Genomic DNA, 20,629 nt, shown 5'->3' with positions numbered 1-20,629 from the left:
CAGTTAATAATCTCTTGCAGGTCTCTCCCCACCACACTATCAGCAACAATGTTGAGGAAGTCTACTGGATTACCTACCTTCGATAGTCCAAGCAATCATATTCACTGCCAGTTTACGTTTTTCAGCCTTTTCTTTTTGCGCTCCATTTGTTGGATGGAGGATGACACAAAAAGCTAAAATCCCAGTTTGACATGTTTGTTGTGTTATTATGATTTCTATAGTGCATAACACCAGATACCGGGCAGACATTGTGTGCATCTGGCAGCAAAACCTAAACAATCCAGAGAGAAAATAAAATTGTTATAAGAAAAGAAGAGTTTTCAATGTTTTGTGACAAATCATCAGGGAATTTAGAGAGGGGAGTTGTGGTGGGAGTTTATTCTAGAGGTGAGGGCCAAGAAGAGAAAAACATCTGTCACCTATGGTTGAGCAACGGAAACGAGAGATTTCTAGCAAGCTTTGATTAGTAGATTGGAGGGCGTGCCATCAAATGTTGCTTGATTTTTAAACATAGATAGTTGGGTATCAATCCTTGGATGTATTTACAAACACAACAACGTTTTAAAATTCATCAGTTGAGCAATTGGCAACCAGTGCATGAAGCATCTAGCGTAGGAAACCGGGGAGATCTTACAGAGCTGAAAGACCAACCCCTGCTGCATTTTGGATGGTTTGAAGACGACTCAACAAACAGCTCAGCAGTCCAGCATAGAAAGCAGTGGCGTAGTCAAGTCAAGTGTTGACCAGTGTACCTACCACGAAAAAGTGGGTGGAATGAAGAAGAAATGGAAGGTTGCGCCTCAATTCTAGACAATAAATGAGGATCAGGTAACCTAGTGAACTTGACTGGATGGTTTCATTTCAGGGTTACAGTTAACTCAGATTTCTGTTCTTGTAAAATCTAGTGGACAGATCAAACATTGCAGGAAATAAAGGACATCTCGGAGGACATTTCAAGAGGTGTGTGAGACCCAACAGCATAGTCTCGGTCTATGCCATATTCAATTGGTGTTTATTGTTACTCAATTAGAGTCTGAATTCAGAAAAGCAGGACTGAAGGTGGGAAAAGTTCTTGAGAGACAGCTACCTTGAGAAACAATTGCAAATCATCTGCATATGAATGGAAATTAATGTCTAATTTCCAGACAATGAATAAAGGGGACATATAAATATTAAAAAGAAGGGGTAATAAAGGAGAACCTTGTGGAACCTCCACATAGCACCAATGCAGGAGCTGAGGTGAAATGGCAAATCTTAATGTCTTGGTGCCTATTTGAGAGGAATCACCAGAAGATCTTGAACTCCTTCTATAGATGAAAGTCGAGACAATAAGAAATGGTGATTAAAGGTGGCCGGTAAGTCAAGCATCACCAAAAGAGACAAATGGTCATGGTCTGAATAGTCGAGAAGTTCATCCCAAACTGAGACCAGGGCAATTTAGGTTCCATGTCGGAATCCGGATTACAGGGAGTTGATAAATTGGTGGTTCTCAATAGAAACGCTTAATTGTCAGGGCACCCTGTGATGGTTCGGTAATTATCCTTCGGGGTCTAGAGAGGGTTTCTTAAAAGGGAAGTGATAAGAGCTGTTTTAAAGGCCTTGGGGGACAGATTCATTTTGAAGAGAGGGGTTAGCTAGCTTCGTATTGCATTCAGAGATAGTGAAAGAATGCATTTATGCTAGAAGTATGGGGAGCACACCTACAATGGAGTGAGAGCGCTTGAGCTTAGTTAACAGTGAATGAAATCTTCCTCTAGTACTGTGTTGAATGTGGCAACAGGCCCAACAGAAGGGTCAACACCTGGCTGTTGTCCCCACTGCTTCTAGATCACCTGAAGGCAGCAGGGAACCCTCAACTTCCATGAGCTTGCACACCATGCTTGCCAGCCTTGTGTTCATGGCACTACACCCTCTCGGCAAGCCATTTTGTGGTCCAACACGGATGCTGTTCCACAATCATCCCTCCTCTTTCTGTGGTTCCCCTTGTTCTCTGTATGAATAGGGTCAGCCCCCACCTATGATTCTTTATTCTTTACATCCTGCCATACTCTAATCTGCCTTCCCATTGTATCAGTGACATCGTACCTGGGAGGGGTGACTTCGCCATCGTTTCCAATTCCCTTGCCAGCTCATCACTGAAGCACTCTTACTTGCAGCACTACACCGGTCAACTCTTCAGGGATCACCCTTCAAACGTAGCGTCCTGACCAGCAATCCCATTAACTCTCTAGGCAGTCTGCAGGATGTTCCAGACAAGGATAGACTCCAGCTGCAGTTCTCAAAAGGGAAAAGTTACTTACCTGTAACTGCTGTTCTCCAGCATGGGTCTGGCATGGATTCACATGCTCATGAATATTCCTCGTCGTCAGGCTGGGAATCCTCGGTAAAGAAAAAATCAGTTTCAGGTTCATTTCTGAACGGTCTTTCTTAGTAGTAACCAATCGCTGGTCTTTGGGTCATACTGCCCTCAGCCAATGACTGCCCTCTCCCTAAGCCCCTCCCCTGGCAGCCATCCTCAGATTTGGTAGCACGTAAAGTGGCAGTAGGACCAAGTGAAGAGCCGCAGAGGGGTAGGAGGGAGCATTCGCATGTGAATCCATGCCAGACCCATGCCGGAGAACAACAGTTACAGGTAAGTAACTTGTTCCTTCACTAGCATGGGGTCTGACATGGATTCACATGATCATGAATACAAGAATACATAGCAGTGCACACATTCACAACCACGGGAGGTGGCAAGGCTCAACATTAAGCATTTCAACATTAAGCATCTCTTGCCTCCTCACCAGGCCCACCTTCAGGTGAACAGGTTGCGCAGGACTGCTTGGCCGACTCACAGGTCCAAAGTTCACAAACAGCTGTGATGTCTTCCGAAAACTCTTTGTGCGGTCCATGTAGAACTTCAGCGCTCTAGCTACATCCAGCGAGTGCAAAGTCCTCTTGGCCGGCGACGAAGGCGACGGGAAGAAAACAGGTAACACCAAGGGCTCGTTGAGATGGAAGTCCGACGGCACCTTGGGCATGAAGGCGGGCTGCGTCCTCAGCACCACCCTTGTCTCGTGGAAAGTCAGGTATGGAGGTTTACAGGAGAGGGCCTGGATCTCTCCCACTCTTGCGGAGGTGATGGCCACAAGAAACGCTGTTTTCCACGACAGGAACTTCAACGGTGCAGAATGCAGAGGCTCGAATGGCAGCCCCCTGAGCCTGGTCAGCACCACGTTGAGCTCCCACGCCAGGGCCGGAGCCTTCACTGGCGGAAATGATGGGAACATGTCCCTTCATGAACTCCTTCACCAGGCGATGGGACGACAGGGATGAGCGCCCCGGAGTTCTGGTGTAGCGGGAGATAGACACCAGATCCGCCTTAGCCAACGACAATAAGTACGGCAGCACTTGAGGGGCTGTAATCCACAGAGGGTTAATCTTCTGTGCGCCGAACCAGAAAGAAAACCTCTTCCACTTATGTCCATAGCACTTTTGAGGACGCCCTGGCCTTTGCAAATACCTCCTTGCAGCCAGACCTGCAAGTTCAGCGACCCTGGGTCGTGATGGAGGATGACGCCTCCTTCTCTGGCGAGGAGGTCCGCGTCTGTCGGCAGCTTGACTGGGTTGGGGGGGGACGCTGACATGTCCAGAAGGTCTGGGAACCAGATCTGTTTCGGCCACGCCGATGCGACGAGGATCATCCTGCACCGGGACCTCTTGAGTTGGTTGATGAGTCGCAGCAACAACGGCGGGAACGCATACAGGAACAGGCCGTCCCAGGGGAATGAGAAGGCATCGCCCATGCTCCCCGGCTGGGGAAACCTGCTGGCAAACCTCCAGCACTTGGTGTTCGCCGTCGTCGCGAATAGGTCGATCTGGGGACTGCCCCATCGTTGGAATAGCCGATCCACTTGATCCTGCCGCAGCTCCCACTCGTGGCACGAGCGCAGCTCCCTGCTGAGCAAGTCTGCAATGGTGTTCTTTATTCCTGCCAGGTGGAAGGGCACCAGAAACATCCCCTGGGCGACGGCCCAGTGTCACAGATCCTGGGCCTCCTTGGATAGGGCTGGGGATCTGGTGCCTCCCTGCTTCCGGATGTAGAACATCGTAGTGGTTTTGTCGGTGAAGATCCTCACCACCTTGCCCTTGAGGGACGGGAGAACGACCTGAGAGCCCAGAACACGGCTCGGAGCTCCAGGATGTTGATATGTAGTGACCTCTCCTCCGGGAGCCAAAGGCCTCTTGTGTGGAGATCTCCAGTGTGCGCTCCCCACCCCTCCAGGGAGGCACCCGTCATCACCGTCTTCTGATAAATCGGGGTCTGGAAGTCCGCACCAGCTGCCAGATGAGGGCGGGCCCCCCACCACCGGATCGCTGGCGGAAGGTCTCGTTGAGCGGGATCCTGTCTTCGCAGCTGCCCGCCGCTTGCATCCAACGGGCGTCGAGGAACTCTTGCAGTGGCCGTATCCGCAGTCTGCACAGGCGCACTAGGTAGATGCACGAGTACATCATGCCGAGAAGGGACTTGATGGACCTCACCCTGGCCACATCCATGGCCAACAGCCGCTGCACCTTGCCCATGATGGCCTTCGTCCTTTCCTCCTACGGGCAGGCCAGTCGCGCTACTGTGTCGAGCTTGGCTCCCAGAAACAGTGCGACCTGCGACGGAACCAGGTGGGATTTGGTGAAGTTGATGGAGAAACCCAGATCCGTGAGCAGTTGGACGGTCTTCGCTGTGTGCCCGACGGCGAGTTCCCTTATCTTTGCTCAGATGAGCCAATCGTCCGGGTAGGGGTAGACGTGGATCCCCTGCAGGTGCAGCCGCGCCGCCACTGGTGCTAGGCACTTGGTGAATACCCTGGGCGCCAACTTCAATCCGAAGGGAAGGGCCTTGAATTGGTAGTGCCGTCCTTGGACTACGAATCTGAGAAACTTTTGATGTCCTTTTAGAATGGGGATGTGAAAGTAGGCATCCTCCAAGTCCAGCGACGATAGGAAGTCGCCCTCCTCCAGCTGCCCCAGCACGTGCTGGAGGGTGACCATCCGGAACTTCTGGGCCTTGATGTACTTGTTTAAACGACAAAGGTCCAGGATGGGTCGCCAACCGCCGGTCTTCTTTCTTACGAGGAAGTACCACGAGTACATTCCGGAGCCCTGGAGTGTCTTTGGGACGTGCTCAATGGCTCCCCTCTTCAGCATCGCCCTTACTTCCAGCAGCAGTTGAGGGACGTGGTTTTCCTTACTGGCCAAGGGTAGAATGCGGGGGCACTTCTTTAGAAACTTGAGTGTGCCCGCGGGCCAGGGCATCCAGCACCCATCGGTCGTTGGAGATGGACTCCCACACACTGACTAACTTGGCCAGCCGGCCTCCCACCGGGGTGCTCAGGTGGGGGCCTGACGCTACGGCCGGTTTAGTCCTGCTTGGAAGTGGCATTGCCGCCTTGGCCTCCTTGGCAACAACGACAAGATCCTCCTGACTTGTTGCGTCCTCTGTAGGCCTCCTGCGATGACGAGCGGGCCGCCTGGTGGTACGTCGAGGCGGTACGTCGAGGAGCCACCGCCGAATCCCTGGGAGGCACCACGCTTGCCTCCAGAGTCCCGAAAGGGCGGCCGTCGTTGCTGCAAAATCCCCAAGGCCCGGGCCACCTCTGTGTCGGCCTTGATGGCCTGCAGTGACTCGTCCACTGTCTTGCCAAATAGGTTGTTCCAGTCGAAGGGCATGTCCAAAACTCTGGTTTGCACATCCTGGCGGAAATAGGTCGCCTTGAGCCAACCACGCCGTCGAAGACAAACACAGTTGCCCAACTGGCGGAAACCGTGTCAGCAATGTCCGTGGCCACCGTTATGGTATGGTCCGATGCCACCTCGCCTTCCTGCAGGATCTCCAGGGCCTCCACCCTCTTGTCGTCCGGGAGGAAGTCCAGCAGAGGAGCTATCTTATACCAAAGCTCCGTGTCGTAGCGGGCCACGATCGCTAGGGCGTTGGCTGCCTTAATCGTCATCGCCGCCGCCGAGATGACCCGTCGCCCCATGGCGTCCAGTTTCTTCCCCTCACGGTCCAGGGGGGAGGTTGAAGTCGAAGCCGTAGCCCCTGCCGCCTTCTTCTTGGCCGCTGCCGAGACGACCGAATCCGGGGTCGGCTGCGCCCTACGGCACAGAGGGGCGGAATCTGGGACCCGGTACTTCTTCTCGTACTGGTCTCTCTTGGCAGGGGTCGTGGACAGGTTCTTCAGGAGCAACAGCCCCTCGTCCCAGATGTCGTCAAGTAACGGGACCGAGAGGACCTTCTTCCTTTTGGCCTCACTGTCACGATTCCTGCCCCTTATGTCCCCAGCCCTCCACAGATGTCAGGCTGGAGCCAGGCCACGATCACCTACCTGGCCCTCAAGGGCTTCTCCATCCCTCCAAAGACCCACTTGGTGTCAGACATGGCGCTTGTGGCACCAGGCTTGTAGTGCTTTGATGGGGACAAAATAGATCCCCTACATATTTCGGTTCCCAGAACTGCATGTGCAGTCTAGTCTTTTGGGTGTGGTTCAGCCCAGAGACACCTGGGATACCCAGAGACTATTTAAGCCACGCCCATGCTGAGAAACATGCTTTGTGTTTTCTGCACCTGCAGTGTGACACTCACCGTGTTCGGATCGGTCTCCAGTAGGCCTGCATCTTTCTTCTGCGCTCAGCTCCTGTGGCCATCAATCCTTGTGCAAAGTTTTGCGAGTCCGCTCCTCACACATTTTGGCAAGTGATCACTGACAAAGTTGGAAAAACTCTGAACTGGGGAGTTCATCCAGCCACTTAAGCCTAGATCAACTGGGGGTTGACCAGGCATATTTGTAAGAAAAAGTTAAACAAATGTGAGGTTGGCTCTCCTACTGTCTGAATGGTGCATAGGCGTGGTTTGATTTAGGAGACTATCTCTCCAGAGCAATGGCTAAATGGTAAGGCTATCTGCAATTAAATGGATGAGAACTATACTTTGATAATGCAAATTTTTCAAAAGTTTAATGTATTTCCGAAAATATATGTTCACATATAATAACCACGATGGTCCATTGATTTTTCAAAAAAAGAGTTTTTATCAACAAGTAGTTGCGTAAAAGCATAATAATCCGCCTCGTGGTGTGAGGCGTTGCTAATGTTTATTTAGCGAGGAAGGAAAAGCCACTTAGCATCTCATATCAGACTAAAACATTTGCCAATGCATTTCGGATTCATATATCCTTCTTCAGGGCGAGTCTGCAAATAGTACATGTGTCATTCCATAATATTCCAAAATTAGTGTATCGACAATAATCATATGAATAAAGTAAATAACATACCAATAGTTGTAGTGGTGGAAAAGGTCAAGATTGATAGATGCGGATAACAGGAAACAGAAAAAGAAGAAACCAGCAGTGAGAAGGCTGATGCATATGAGATTGACAGAAATAAGAAGTTCGAATAGCATTTACCTGACTGAGTGGTAAAATGCTTGCATACGTGGTGGCTTGATGTGCGAAAACATGTAGACGGCAGTGAACTGCCCGGGAAAATGTCAGCGCCGTAGCGCAGCCTTCGGAATAGGCTGAAATGTAATGAAAGTACCATAAGCTATAGAAGCAGACAGGTGCGATCAGTGTAGAAAAATCTTTAAGAAGGCTTACCGTGAGACCAGCGAGCGGTGGAACTGTCCCTCTCGCTAGCTCGCCTGAAACTGCGGTGCACGCATCGGCGCGTTGTCAAGACAACGCCTCTTAAATATTCCACGTGACCGCGCTCCCGAAGGACATGCGGCTAGGGATAACAGACTGTGTGTGGATCTCCGGAAGGGAGTGCAAAGTAAAAAATTAATTATCTTTCTATCAAAAGGTGATCACGGAATAATGGTGACTCAAAATTATAATAATATAATTAATGGAAAACATGGAAACAGAAGAAATACTGCCATTTGAAGCAGAAGAAAAGAAGAGTAAAGACAAGCGATGGCAAAAGGTGTGAAAGTAAGATGGCAACTAATAAGGTGCCCAATCCAGGAACGGGCTACTAAATATGTTAAGCACAGTATACATGATATTAGTAACACATAGTTGTGGAATTACACTCTGAAATTACAATCGACATACAATATGCAGTGTCGAACAGTGACGACACCAAAGAGAGGAACACTGATGGCACAAGCCTCCCCACTGCTATGGTGGCGCAAAACGCCACCTTGGGTCCCAGACAAATGTCCAGGAGACGTAGCGGGGAGGACACAAATAGATCAGTCACATGGAAATTCACAGTATATAATAGCTAGAAACATGTCCATAAAATCAAAGAAAATGCAAAATTATAGAAAACAGTGATAATTAATCTCCTCGTTCATTCCATGGGGAACCAAACTCCCAAGTTTGTCGATCCAAAATGTCTCTCTTCGGTTCAACCGCTGGTTCAAATCTTCGTGAGGATTATTCTTAGTCAGTACCTCCAAGATCACAAATCTGATTTGGGTCAAATTATGACCATTCTCCATCCAGTGGCGGGCTACAGCAGAGTTGGTGTTAGCAGTCCAGATGCATGAGCGATGCTCATTCCACCTCATTTTAGCCATTCTTGTGGATTGTCCCACATAGAATTTTCCACACGGGCATTTGATGCCGTAGATTATATTGGTGCTATCACAAGTGCCATAGTTCTTGAGCGGAATCTTTTCCCCTGTTCTGGGATGGTTGATAAAGTCTCCTTTAATTACTGAATTACAATTGGTGCAGTGGAGACAAGGGTATGTCCCAGTGCGTTGGGTTACAGATTCTTTCAAGGGGGGTCTAGTATATACCAGTTCATCTCTCAGGTTCCTGCTACGTTGATAGGCAAATACCGGTAATTCAGTGAATAAACTTTGTACTCGGACATCATTCTTCAAAATCCCCCAGTGCTTACTAATGGTTTTCTTAATCCTGCTGCTCTGAGTTGAAAATTTAGAAACAAATACCGGTGTTTTTAGTTCTCTCTTATTTCTGGGATTTTGGGTAGATAACAAAATTTCTCGTGTCAGGGTACTGACCCTATTAGATGCTATGTCGAGTTCTGTTTGTTTATAGCCCCGGGCTAGAAATTTCTCTTTCATAATCTGTTGTTGGACTGCACAATCCTCGGGGTCGCTAACAATCTTCTTAACCCTAAGCAGTTGACTGTATGGAAGGTTCTTGAGTAAACTGGGCTGGTGAAAACTCAAGCGGTGTAACAGATTGTTACGGTCTGTCGGTTTCCGGAAGATAAGATGCAGTCTCTCTCTTGATGCAGACATCCAAAAAGGTAATCGTATCCTGTGAAACCTCTCTAGTGAATTGGATGCGTTGATCAATACTGTTGAGATATTCAAAGAAGGTGTCAAAGGCCGTCTTGGTGCCCCTCCACACTCCAAAGATATCATCGATGTAGCGAGTCCATAGGCGGATGTCATTTTTCCAAAGTTGATTACTCAGCACATTATCAGTCTCAAATTTATACATGAAGCTGTTGGCGTATGAGGGTGCCATTGTTGCCCCCATAGATGTTCCAGAGGTTTGTAAGTAGAACCGATTACGGTACTGAAAGTAGGAATTTTCTGATATGAATTGTAAGAGGGCTAATAGAAACTCCTTTTGTGCTCGTATGTCAGGTGCTTGTAGCAGTAGCCATTCCACAGCTTCTAATCCTAGATCATGTGGTATAGATGTGTAGAGGCTTCTAACATCTATAGTAAACAACCAATCGCCTTGTTCAGGAATAATGGAGCTAAGTTTCTGTAAAAAGTGGGTGGTGTCACGAGTATATGTGGATGTTTTCTGAATTAAAGGCTGTAGGAAAAAATCGACGTAGACGCCCAGTGGTTGATTAATACTTTCCATGCCAGCCACAATTGGTCTTCCTGGAGGGTTGGTGGGGTGCTTATGAATCTTAGGTAAAGTATAGAAGTTTGGTATCCTTGGATGATCTTTAAGCAAAAACTTCTGGGTGTGTTCGTTTATCCACTCTAGTTCGAAGGCCTTGTCTAATAGGGTCTTGAGATTTTGTTTAATCGTAACAGTAGGATCACGGTCTAGGGTGGCATAAATTGTCCTGTCCTGAAGTTGCCTGTTGCACTCTGCGTCATAGTCCACCGTGTTTTGGATAACTAACGCTCCACCTTTGTCCGCTGGGCGAATGGTTATTTTCTTATCGCCATACAGGTCTCTAATGAGTCTCATTTCGTGAGGTTTCAGATTCTTATGGGGAGGATTCTTATAGCTAATTCTCTCCAAGTCACGGGTAACTAGTTTCTGAAAAATATCGATGGAAGGAACAGTGATGGGTGGCACAAAGTCGCTCTTTTCTCTGAATTCTTGAAAATCTGGACCAATGGGTGGTTTTTCTTGAACTTCTAGTTCTTCGAAGAAGACCTTCAATTTCAATTTTCTAACGAATTTATAGAGCTCAATTTTCGTGTTGAAGAGAGTGGTACCGTAAGTGGGTACAAAACTCAAACCTTTTTGTAACGTGTCTTCCTCTGCTCCTGTCAGTGGTCGGCTAGATATGTTGATCACTAAGTTTTCCTTAGTTGAAATCTGGTTTGTGGTCTGTTCTTTTGGTTTCCTCCTCCCCCTGCGCGTTCTTTTGGGCGGGCGCCCAAAAAAGGCAAAGAGGAAGGTGCTTGTGTTGTGGAGCCGGTAGCTGTATTAAGCTCCTCCGTGGTCCGTTCTGTGGAAGTTTCAGATTCTCTCTGAGCTTCCGAATCGGAGCTGCTGGTATTATCTGACGTGTATTTAAATGGTTTCTTAGGTGTTACAGAACCATACCGTTCCATCCATGTATATACTTCATCATTAATGTAATCGTAAGTATCACGTTTAAATTTTTTGACTTTTTTCTGTTCTAGTTCTGCTTTGTAGTCTTCAAGCTTAGTATTGACATCTAGCAAGATGGTATCATATTCCTCTTTTCCTAATGAAGCGGTTAGTTCTTTCTCAATATCTTCAATCTCTGTCTTTAATGTCGTCAAATTCTTGGAGAGTTCTTGGATGGTTAACAGAATCAGATCCAATGAACATTTGTTTAAAATAGCCTCCCATTTACGGACAAACTCCTTACTTTCCTTGCACAAGGTTGGCCGAAGTTGTATACGTAGGCCTCTAGGAATGCGTTGGTTCTTAAAGTAGCGTCCTAATGTAATCGCATGTAATTTTCTGTTGATTTCTTTACGTATCAAGTATTCTAGCTGTCTAATCTGTTTCGCAGGATCTTTAGGTGCAGTCCCATGTGTGCCAATTGATGTATCACTGATTAATTTCAAAATGGCGTTTGCTTCCTCAGATGAAAGCCCTAAGGTTTCTGCGCATTTGTTCGATAATCCTTCTATATCTTCATATGACATAGTAATGTAGTTTAAATCTTGGAGATGTCGATTGTAATTTCAGAGTGTAATTCCACAACTATGTGTTACTAATATCATGTATACTGTGCTTAACATATTTAGTAGCCCGTTCCTGGATTGGACACCTTATTAGTTGCCATCTTACTTTCACACCTTTTGCCATCGCTTGTCTTTACTCTTCTTTTCTTCTGCTTCAAATGGCAGTATTTCTTCTGTTTCCATGTTTTCCATTAATTATATTATTATAATTTTGAGTCACCATTATTCCGTGATCACCTTTTGATAGAAAGATAATTAATTTTTTACTTTGCACTCCCTTCCGGAGATCCACACACAGTCTGTTATCCCTAGCCGCGTGTCCTTCGGGAGCGCGGTCACGTGGAATATTTAAGAGGCGTTGTCTTGACAACGCGCCGATGCGTGCACCGCAGTTTCAGGCGAGCTAGCGAGAGGGACAGTTCCACCGCTCGCTGGTCTCACGGTAAGCCTTCTTAAAGATTTTTCTACACTGATCGCACCTGTCTGCTTCTATAGCTTATGGTACTTTCATTACATTTCAGCCTATTCCGAAGACTGCGCTACGGCGCTGACATTTTCCCGGGCAGTTCACTGCCGTCTACATGTTTTCGCACATCAAGCCACCACGTATGCAAGCATTTTACCACTCAGTCAGGTAAATGCTATTCGAACTTCTTATTTCTGTCAATCTCATATGCATCAGCCTTCTCACTGCTGGTTTCTTCTTTTTCTGTTTCCTGTTATCCGCATCTATCAATCTTGACCTTTTCCACCACTACAACTATTGGTGTGTTATTTACTTTATTCATATGATTATTGTCGATACACTAATTTTGGAATATTATGGAATGACACATGTACTATTTGCAGACTCGCCCTGAAGAAGGATATATGAATCCGAAATGCATTGGCAAATGTTTTAGTCTGATATGAGATGCTAAGTGGCTTTTCCTTCCTCGCTAAATAAACATTAGCAACGCCTCACACCACGAGGCGGATTATTATGCTTTTACGCAACTACTTGTTGATAAAAACTCTTTTTTTGAAAAATCAATGGACCATCGTGGTTATTATATGTGAACATATATTTTCGGAAATACATTAAACTTTTGAAAAATTTGCATTATCAATTTACCCGGATTGGGTTTTCTGGAGAGCGGCTGAGTGACCTTGTTGCGTACTTGGTCTTTTGCTTTTTTAGTTGAGTTTGAATTTGGGTGTCTCCTTATTTATCTCAGCTGGCTCCCTTTTACAATCTTTGGACATGAAATCACATAAGAAACTAATTTTCTAAAAAATCAATATTTGAGTAAGGATTATATCCTTGAGTGGTGCCCACTTCTTTGCTGCTATTCGATGAGAACTATACTTTAACAACTAAATCATTGAGGCCTAACAGTATTTAGTCAAAACCAAAGTATTGATTATATTTGTGGGAACAACAGACCCTGATGTCAAGGGATAATTTCAGTGTGAGTAAACAGTTTTAGCCTTCTTCAGTCTCTAAGGGTGAAGTGATACTATGCATGCAGATCCTACCACCGCAAATGAACCTCTTTAAATGTATGTGTTAATTATTTAATTGGTGATGTACTATTGGCATGAATTGGCGATGACATGTTTTATCTACTTGATTTATTTTAAAATTTGTTTATTGGCATTTTCAATAATAGCGGTTACATATCTTCCACATTGTGCCTTAGCCATGCTCAAATGCAATACATTTTACTTTTAACTTTAACAAACAACAACTGTCTCCTTGATATTTTCCCATGTTTCAGCTTCCTTCGTACCAGGGGGGAGGGGAGAATGGAAAAGGTCGATCAGGTTGCTCATGGGGTGTGGGGGGGGGTGCTTTCCCGGGGCTCATAGTGTCTCTTTTGGGTCCCATTAGGTCTCCTTGCCTGACTTGCAGGTATGTTCGTTTCGGGGCATTGGCTCAGGGTGGCTTGTCGTCGGTGGGGAGAAGCATGTGCCTAGTGAGTTCTTTCCATGCCTCGAGGGCTCTGCTGGACTCGTCTGTAGATCTGGCCACACTTTCTTCCCAGGCCTTAGTCTCGGCCAGCAACCATTGTTCTGTCTCTCCTTGCCATGCTTTATATTGTGGTCCAGCTGTTTTTTTCCAGGACATGGCTATTGTTCGTTTGGCCAATATGCACTCTATGTCCATAAGTCTGACTGTGTGCTTTAACTTGGCTAATCTGGGATAGGTTCCCAACAAACACTCCTCGGGTGACCATTTGTATTTGGTCATGCCTGTTTTCTCGCATGTCTGTTTCACTTTTTCCAACAGTGTCTTCGTTTTGGGGCATTCCCACATCATATGGATTAGATCTGCTTCTTCCCTCGTGCACCAGGTACAGTTTGACTGCGTTTGTCTGCTAAATGTGGCTATCCGTTTCGGAGTTAGGTAAGTTCAATGCAGTACATTCATCTGTATTTGCCGGAATCGGTGGTACTTGACACCTCTTTGGGAAATATGAGCGCTCTGTTCCACTCCCCCTCTGTCAATTCTCTGCCTATATCTATTTCTCATGTGCTTTTCATCTCCATGCTTCAGGGGTTAGGTATATCACTCAGGTGTCTGTATATTTGGGATATTGGTCTGCATCCCTCTCCCATGTTGTATAGCAAGGTTAATAGTGATTCAGTGTCCGGTTCTTCCGGCCATGTTTCCCATTTACTTCGTGCCGCGGCACGGAGCTTCTGGTACCAGAGGAACTGTCCCGGGTGAATGCCTTCTTTGTCCTGTAGCGTGGCAAATTCTCTGAAGGTGCCTTCCTCGTATAGTTCTCCCCAGGCGTACACCCCCTCCCTTTCCCATGATCTGGTTTGGTTCAGGTCGGTGGCCGTTGTGTATAGATCTGCAAGCAGTGGGATTTCGTGTGAGTGAGTGTTCTCGCTCTGCGCTATATGTCCCTCCCCAGGGTGACTATGTGGGGTGCTCTTCCCAGCAGCTTGGAGGGTACCCAGACCAGTTCTTTCAGGTGGAGGGGGAGACTCATGGTCTGTAGCAGGGGATTTTCATCGGTAGGTTCGTCAGAAAACCATTTAGATACAAAGCTAAGTTGGGCTGCTAAGTAATATTTTTCTAAATTAGGAAGCTGAATGCCGCTCTGTGCGTATGGCAGGGTTAGTGTCAACAGCGCTATTTTGTGCCTGTTTTCTCCCCATATGAACTCCTTTATCAGTGACTCCAGCAGTCGTAAAAAAGATTTTTTGATATAATAGTGTACGTTTTGAAACCCATATAGGAATCGCGGTAATACAATAATTTTGACTATTGAGGCCCTCCCCATCATTGACAGGGGGAGTCGTGACCAAAAGCTCATGGACCTGCGCAGGGCTGGGAGTGCTCCCTTTGTGTTGTGTTCATGCATTAGTGTGGGGTGTGCATTATCTGGATGCCTAGGTATCTGAATGTGGTGGTTTGCCATTTAATCCCTACCATCGGAAGTGCCCCTATGTCTGCGCGTTTCAGGGCCGCCAGGGGGTACATGCAGGATTTTGACTTGCTGAATTGGATACCGGATACTTTGGAGTAGTTATCCAGGACTTCTAGCATGGTGGGTACGTTTAGTTGTGGATCTCTAACATATATGAGGACGTCATCTGCGTAAAGCGAGATGATGTGGTCTACCCCTCCTAGCCTTATACCAGCGTCAAAGAACTGCTTCCTTAAATAGATTGCTATAGGTTCCAGCCCCAATATGTACAGCATTGGGGATAACGGGCAGCCTTGTCTGGTCCCTCTTTGTATGTCCCAGGCTTCTGAAACATATTTCCCGGACTTCACTCTAGCTCTTGGTCTGGTGTATAGTATCTGAACCCATCTAATAAACCCGGGTCCGAAGCCGAATCCCTTGAGCACGGCCTCGAGACACTCCAAGTAGATGGAGTAAAACGCCTTTATGGCATCTAGGGACATTAGTGCATATGAGCTCCCGTCTTCATTAGTTTGCGCCATGATGTGTTGTAGCCTGCGCAGATTCATTGATGTATTTCGGCCTGGTATGAAGCCGCTCTGGTTGGTGTGTATTATGTCCCCTATTATTCTGGACAGTCGCTTGGCTAGTATTGTAGTTAAGATTTTCGCATCATAGTTTAACATTGCCAATGGGCGGTAGGAATCACATAGACCTGCCGGCTTGTTTGGCTTGAGGATCGGGACCACTAGTGTTTCCCTCATGCTTTCGGGCAGTACTCCCCTCTCGTATGCCTCTTGGTATACTTTATGTAGCAGAGGTGTAAGGGATAGCTCATAAGCTTTATAAAACTCTGAGGGCAGACCGTCGGTTCCAGGCGCCTTGCTTGTGGCCAGGGACCTGATGGCCTGTTATGTCTTCGAGCGTGATTGCAGCGTCTAGTATCAGAGCTTGTTCGGGGGACATCTTATGGAGCCCTATCTCATCCAGAGTGTCAGTTATCTGTCCTAGAGGGACTTGTTCCTCATGTGAATAGAGTTGTGCATAGAAGCGTTTAAAGGTGTCGTTTATGTTCTGCTGCATGTGATGTATGTTCCCATCCTCATCTTGCAGTGAGGTGGTAGGGTGCCTGGGGTGTTCCCTTCGGCATAGCCAGGCCAGCAGCCTGCCCGGTCTGCCCGCCTCAGTGTGTGTTCTATTCATTTTGGCCGTGTAGTCAAGCTTTTCTAGTCTACTCCACGCCATATCATTTTCTTCCCTGAGTTTCCGAAGTTCCGTTTCCCTATTACTAGCCCCTGTGGGCGCTGCTTCCAATTTTTCTATCTCCTTCTCCAGCTGATCTAGGTCCCTCCTGAGCTGTCTTTTGATTCCCCTTGCCTTCGCAATGATTTCCCCCCTTATCACTGTTTTCAGGGCATCCCACACCGTGCTGCTATGCTCTACGCTTCCCACATTAATTTCTATGTAGCTAGGTCTTTGAGAGCTTCCGCTGGCCTTTTCCACATGGGAATCGGGGGTCTAGGGCCATTGTGGTTCCATGTTACCAAGAGTGGGGAGTGATCAGATATGGTTCTTCCCAAATATTGCGCTCCTTCCACTTGGGGCAAATGTTCCCTGCTTATGAGGATGTGATCCAGTCTCGTGTATAGCGTATGTGGGGACGAGTAGTATGAGTATCCTCTTAGTGTTGGGTGTGCTTCCCGCCATGCGTCTGCCAGGTCCAACCCGTCTATCATTGCGGTCAGTGCCATCGTCGCTGCTGATGGGCCCTTCGGGTGGGGAATGGATCTGTCTAGTGCCGGATCACATACACAGTTAAGATCCCCCCCCCCATATGAGCAGGTTATCTCTATGTTGCACAATTTTGGGATATAGTGAGTCCAGGTGGGCCGGTATATTGTTGTTAGGGAAATAGGAGTTCATTATGCATATTTCTGTCTGCTCTATGTGCCCCCTTATCATTACAAACCTTCCCTACGGGTCTACTTCCGATTTGGTCAGACGAAAGGGGAGCTGTGGGTGTATCCAGGTGTACACTCCTCTGGCATATTTGGAGTATGTTGTGCCAAATCCCTGCCCTCCCCAGTGTGTTTGGAGTTAGGCCAGTGAGTCCGCCGTGCAATGGGTCTCCTGTAATAGCGCCATCATCACCCCTTTTCTATGCAGATAAGTCTTGATTCTGTTTCTGCGGATATATGTCCCCAGACCTCGCACATTCCATGTCAATATTTTAATTGCTGTTGAGGTCATGGTGGTTTAAAGCGGGTATGGTGGTCGTTCTGTTCTCCCCTTCTTTGTGTCCATGTGCCTGGTACTGGTGTTGATGATTCCTTCCCTGTATGGGTCAGGGTGTGGGTTTCCCCCTCCCTCAGCTCATCCCCTCCTCTCCCTCTTTCCTCTTTCGGAGACTTACCAACAGTAGTAACGTCCATTCTTTTGAATGGAAACTGCAAACAGTGCAACTTTAAACTGCCCCCAGCAGTTGCTTCCAACTTGCAACGCTCAGGGGTTCCCGAGCCTTCCAGGCCACTTCTAGCCTTCCGGATCAGGATATGTGTAGGTAGATTGCCCACACTGTTTCCATAGGGGTGGGTTGCTTCTTCGTGCGATCCTTCGAGCTCTCGTCCGATCCAGCTTTCGTCTCAGTAGAATTCCGCTGTAGTTTCATTGTCCGCCTTGGTGGCCTCGCTTGGGGAGGTCTCATTGTTTTTCTTGTTTCGGCGGGTAAGTTGTCATCCCATTTCTGTTCTCGGTGTGTCATCTTTGCCATCAGCCAGGTTGTTATGTTCCAGCCACAAATTTGCTTCGGCGCTCTGCCTTTGTGTAGGACCTTGAGGCGTGACGGGTATAGCAGCATGTATTTTAGGTTGAGTTTCCGTAATTGTGCTTTTATTGGAATGAAGGAGTTCCTTGCTCGTTGCACAGTGGGTGTATAGTCCGGGTATATGACTATTGTCGAGTCCTTCCGTTTGATTTCTCCTCCTTCTCTTGAATATCGTAGTATGGTTTCACAATCACGGAAATTCAGAATTTTGGCTATAATTGGTCATGGGTGTGAGCCTGGCGGTGGGCGTTTCTGAAGGGATCTGTGGGCTCTCTCCACGGAGAACCCCTGGGAAAGATTCCCTGGGCCTATCTCTTGTAGTAGCAGTGTCTCAATGAACTCGGTCGGGTCTGGGCCCTCCAAGTCCTCGGGAACTCCTAATATGCGAGTATTATTTCGGCCGGCTCAGCCCTCGGCATCTTCTGAGCGCGCCTCCAGCCTCGCCACCTTTTGCTCAAGTTCTTGTACTTTCGTTTTCAATTCCTGGGTACCCTCCACAGTGTCCTGTAGTGTATTTTCTGCCGTCGTGAACCTTTCAGTGAGGTTGCGAGCATCCTGACGCATGAGTTGTATGTCCGATTTCACCTCCTCTATCTTCCCTTCCACCGATGTGCGGAGGGCCGATATTGCCTGTAGGACCTGCTCATGTTTAAGATCCTCTTCCTGTTGTGGGGGTTCCCCCAAGGTTTCCTGGGCCTGTTGTGGTTGTCTCTGGGGTTTGGCCGTCGTGAAAGAGTCCATCGTGACCAGTTTCAGTTTGCCCTTGGGGGGTGACATCTCCCTCCCCAGGGCCCTTCGGTGGCCTGTTCCAGGTCTTGATCCACAGGTTATGTGGCCCTTATTTAGTGCCGTTAGTTAGTGCTGCAGATCTGGTGTTGCTCGGTGGGATCCCTGGGCCGGGTTCCCTATCTGGCCAGTGACCAGCTGCTTAGGTTGTAGTGCGGGCTTCTCTGCCTCACTTTCTTGCCCGTTGGTTTGTGCTGATAGGGTGTGTTTCAAGCTGGTCTTCGAGTCGGTGTTGGGCGGGCCTTGTCCCTCTCGGTGCCCCAACTACTGGTGCCTTGTGTTTACTTGAGGCTTGTTCCAGTGAAGGGTATCCCTATGACCGTGTGTCATGCATTAATAGTTGCCCCTTGATTGTCCTGTTGCTGCCGTCCTCTTGGAGGGGGGGCATTTGCCTGCCCGTAGTGACCAATGTGTGTTTGGGGGGGCACCAGGCTTCAGGTGGGCTGACGGTCTTCAGCCGCTTTCAGTGCAGTCCCTCAGGGGGGTCCCCAGGCCGCTCCTGTGCCTTCAGCTTTTGCGGTGGTGCGTTTATTATTGTGTGCGTGGGCTGCTTTATTAGGTGCAGGCCCCCGCGCCTTCCCACTATCCAGGGGCCAAGATAAAGCAGGCCTTCCTCCCACTCCCAGGTGCTGGGAGGTCGTGTGAGGCGAGTTCGAGTGGTCGAGTGAAGGAGGGATGTGGAGGGATCCCGGTCCCGTGTTCCGCGTTAAACATGGGGGCTCGCCGCCTTCTTGTGCGCCCCCCGTGATTCCGCTCAGCCGTGCGCCTACCCGGTCTCACCTGCTTGCAGTCGGGTCAGCGCCGTGGGCGCAGCTCCTCGTCTCCTGTCTCCCCGTCCTCAGCGGGCGGATCTCCTTCCAGGCCGCGCCCGCGCACCAATCTCTCCTCGGGCCGCGGCCGTAGCGGTCCCCGGCTGCGGTTCTACACTCTCAAGCGTCCGCTCGCTTGGGCCGGGATGCGGTCGGTGGAGCAGGTGGCTGGCTCATCCGCAGCGGCGCCCCCAGCTGCGGTGGTCCGTAGGATGGCCCAGGGGTCCGAGGCTGATTTAGTTCCGCTCCGCGGTGGGCGCCGCCATCTTGGAGTCCTAGGGGCTCGGCTTCGGGCTTCTCGTTTTCTGGCGTCTGCTCTCCGATTCCACCCAGGATTGCTGTCGAGTGCCGGCAATCGGTTCCCCTGCAGTATTCTGTTTTTGCCTCGCGTTGCAGGCTTGGAATTAGCGATAGTTATTCATTTAACTTAGGATCACGGATGGAGCTCTGTGGATGCCTGTCCTCACGGCATGCGTGCTGGCCATGTTTTATCTACTTGATTGTAACCTTCATGTTACGTTCATATTTGAGTTCAATGCACAACTAATGTTAAAAGTTAATATTGGCTTGGGATGTGTATGAATAAAGATTTAAGAATGTACCCCTTGCCAACCCCCATCCCTACAAACACAAGCAATTGTCGGTGGGAAACTCCAGTCCTTTTTTTCTTGGCCTCCTTGAATCTGCATATGTAATGCCCACAGGTCCTGTCTCACTAGTATCTGTGGTGATCACACTTTTAAAATGAATATTAATGAGTAGTGTTAGTTGTCCTACTTGCATGCCCAGCTCCAAATATACAATACACATTTTACAAAGATCCCACATTTTATAAGCCGTGTTCGAAAACATCTTTACAAATATGGGAATAGTAGTCCCCAAAACTGACAGCAATTTATCCATGTTAACAGCACCTTTCACTTCAACATTGCCCAATTCTTCCTTATGTTTTTCTCCCTTTGAATTTAACCGATTTACATATACATATACAATACATGCAAGAATTCAGAAACATACACTTTTCTTTTTTTTTTAATGGTATGACCATGCTCTCTCGTGGTACCCAACAAAAGATCCAACCGTGAATCAGTGTATTGTTTACTTTGACAGATCACCAAGTCATTCTGGAAAAAATGCTTCCCCTGTGGATACAAAAGATTGAAAATCACCCAATAAAATATTGTTGCTGCAGACATAAGGCCATTTGGTAGCCTTTCAAATTGATGTGGTGAAAGACAGGGGTTTTCAGGGTAGTAATCGAAGTTTGGTAGTATGAAAAGCGAGGAAAGTGCAAGCTTTACCAAGGTTATAAAGTTGGAAGCAATAGGAACGAGCAGTGCTAATGTGTGACGAGAGGGGAAAAAGAAGAAGAAACCCACATTTCAAGCCGATGGCGAAAAGGACAGGGAGGCAGGAGGGAAGAGAA

The 20,629-nt window shown here is 47.9% G+C and overlaps 1 protein-coding gene across 1 annotated transcript in view; it reads right to left on the bottom strand.

The window, feature by feature from the left end:
- WDR41 (WD repeat domain 41) overlaps window positions 1–20,629 on the bottom strand; it is a 579,210-nt gene that overhangs the window by 212,506 nt on the left and 346,075 nt on the right. The window lies entirely within an intron of this gene.

This window comes from Ambystoma mexicanum, chromosome 6p (genome assembly GCF_040938575.1).
Source record: "Ambystoma mexicanum isolate Mex_15411 chromosome 6p, UKY_AmexF1_1, whole genome shotgun sequence".
In the NCBI taxonomy this organism is placed as follows: Eukaryota; Metazoa; Chordata; class Amphibia; order Caudata; family Ambystomatidae; genus Ambystoma; species Ambystoma mexicanum.
The sequence above is the reverse complement of the archived record's forward strand: the minus strand, read 5'-3'. Positions and strand labels throughout refer to the sequence as shown.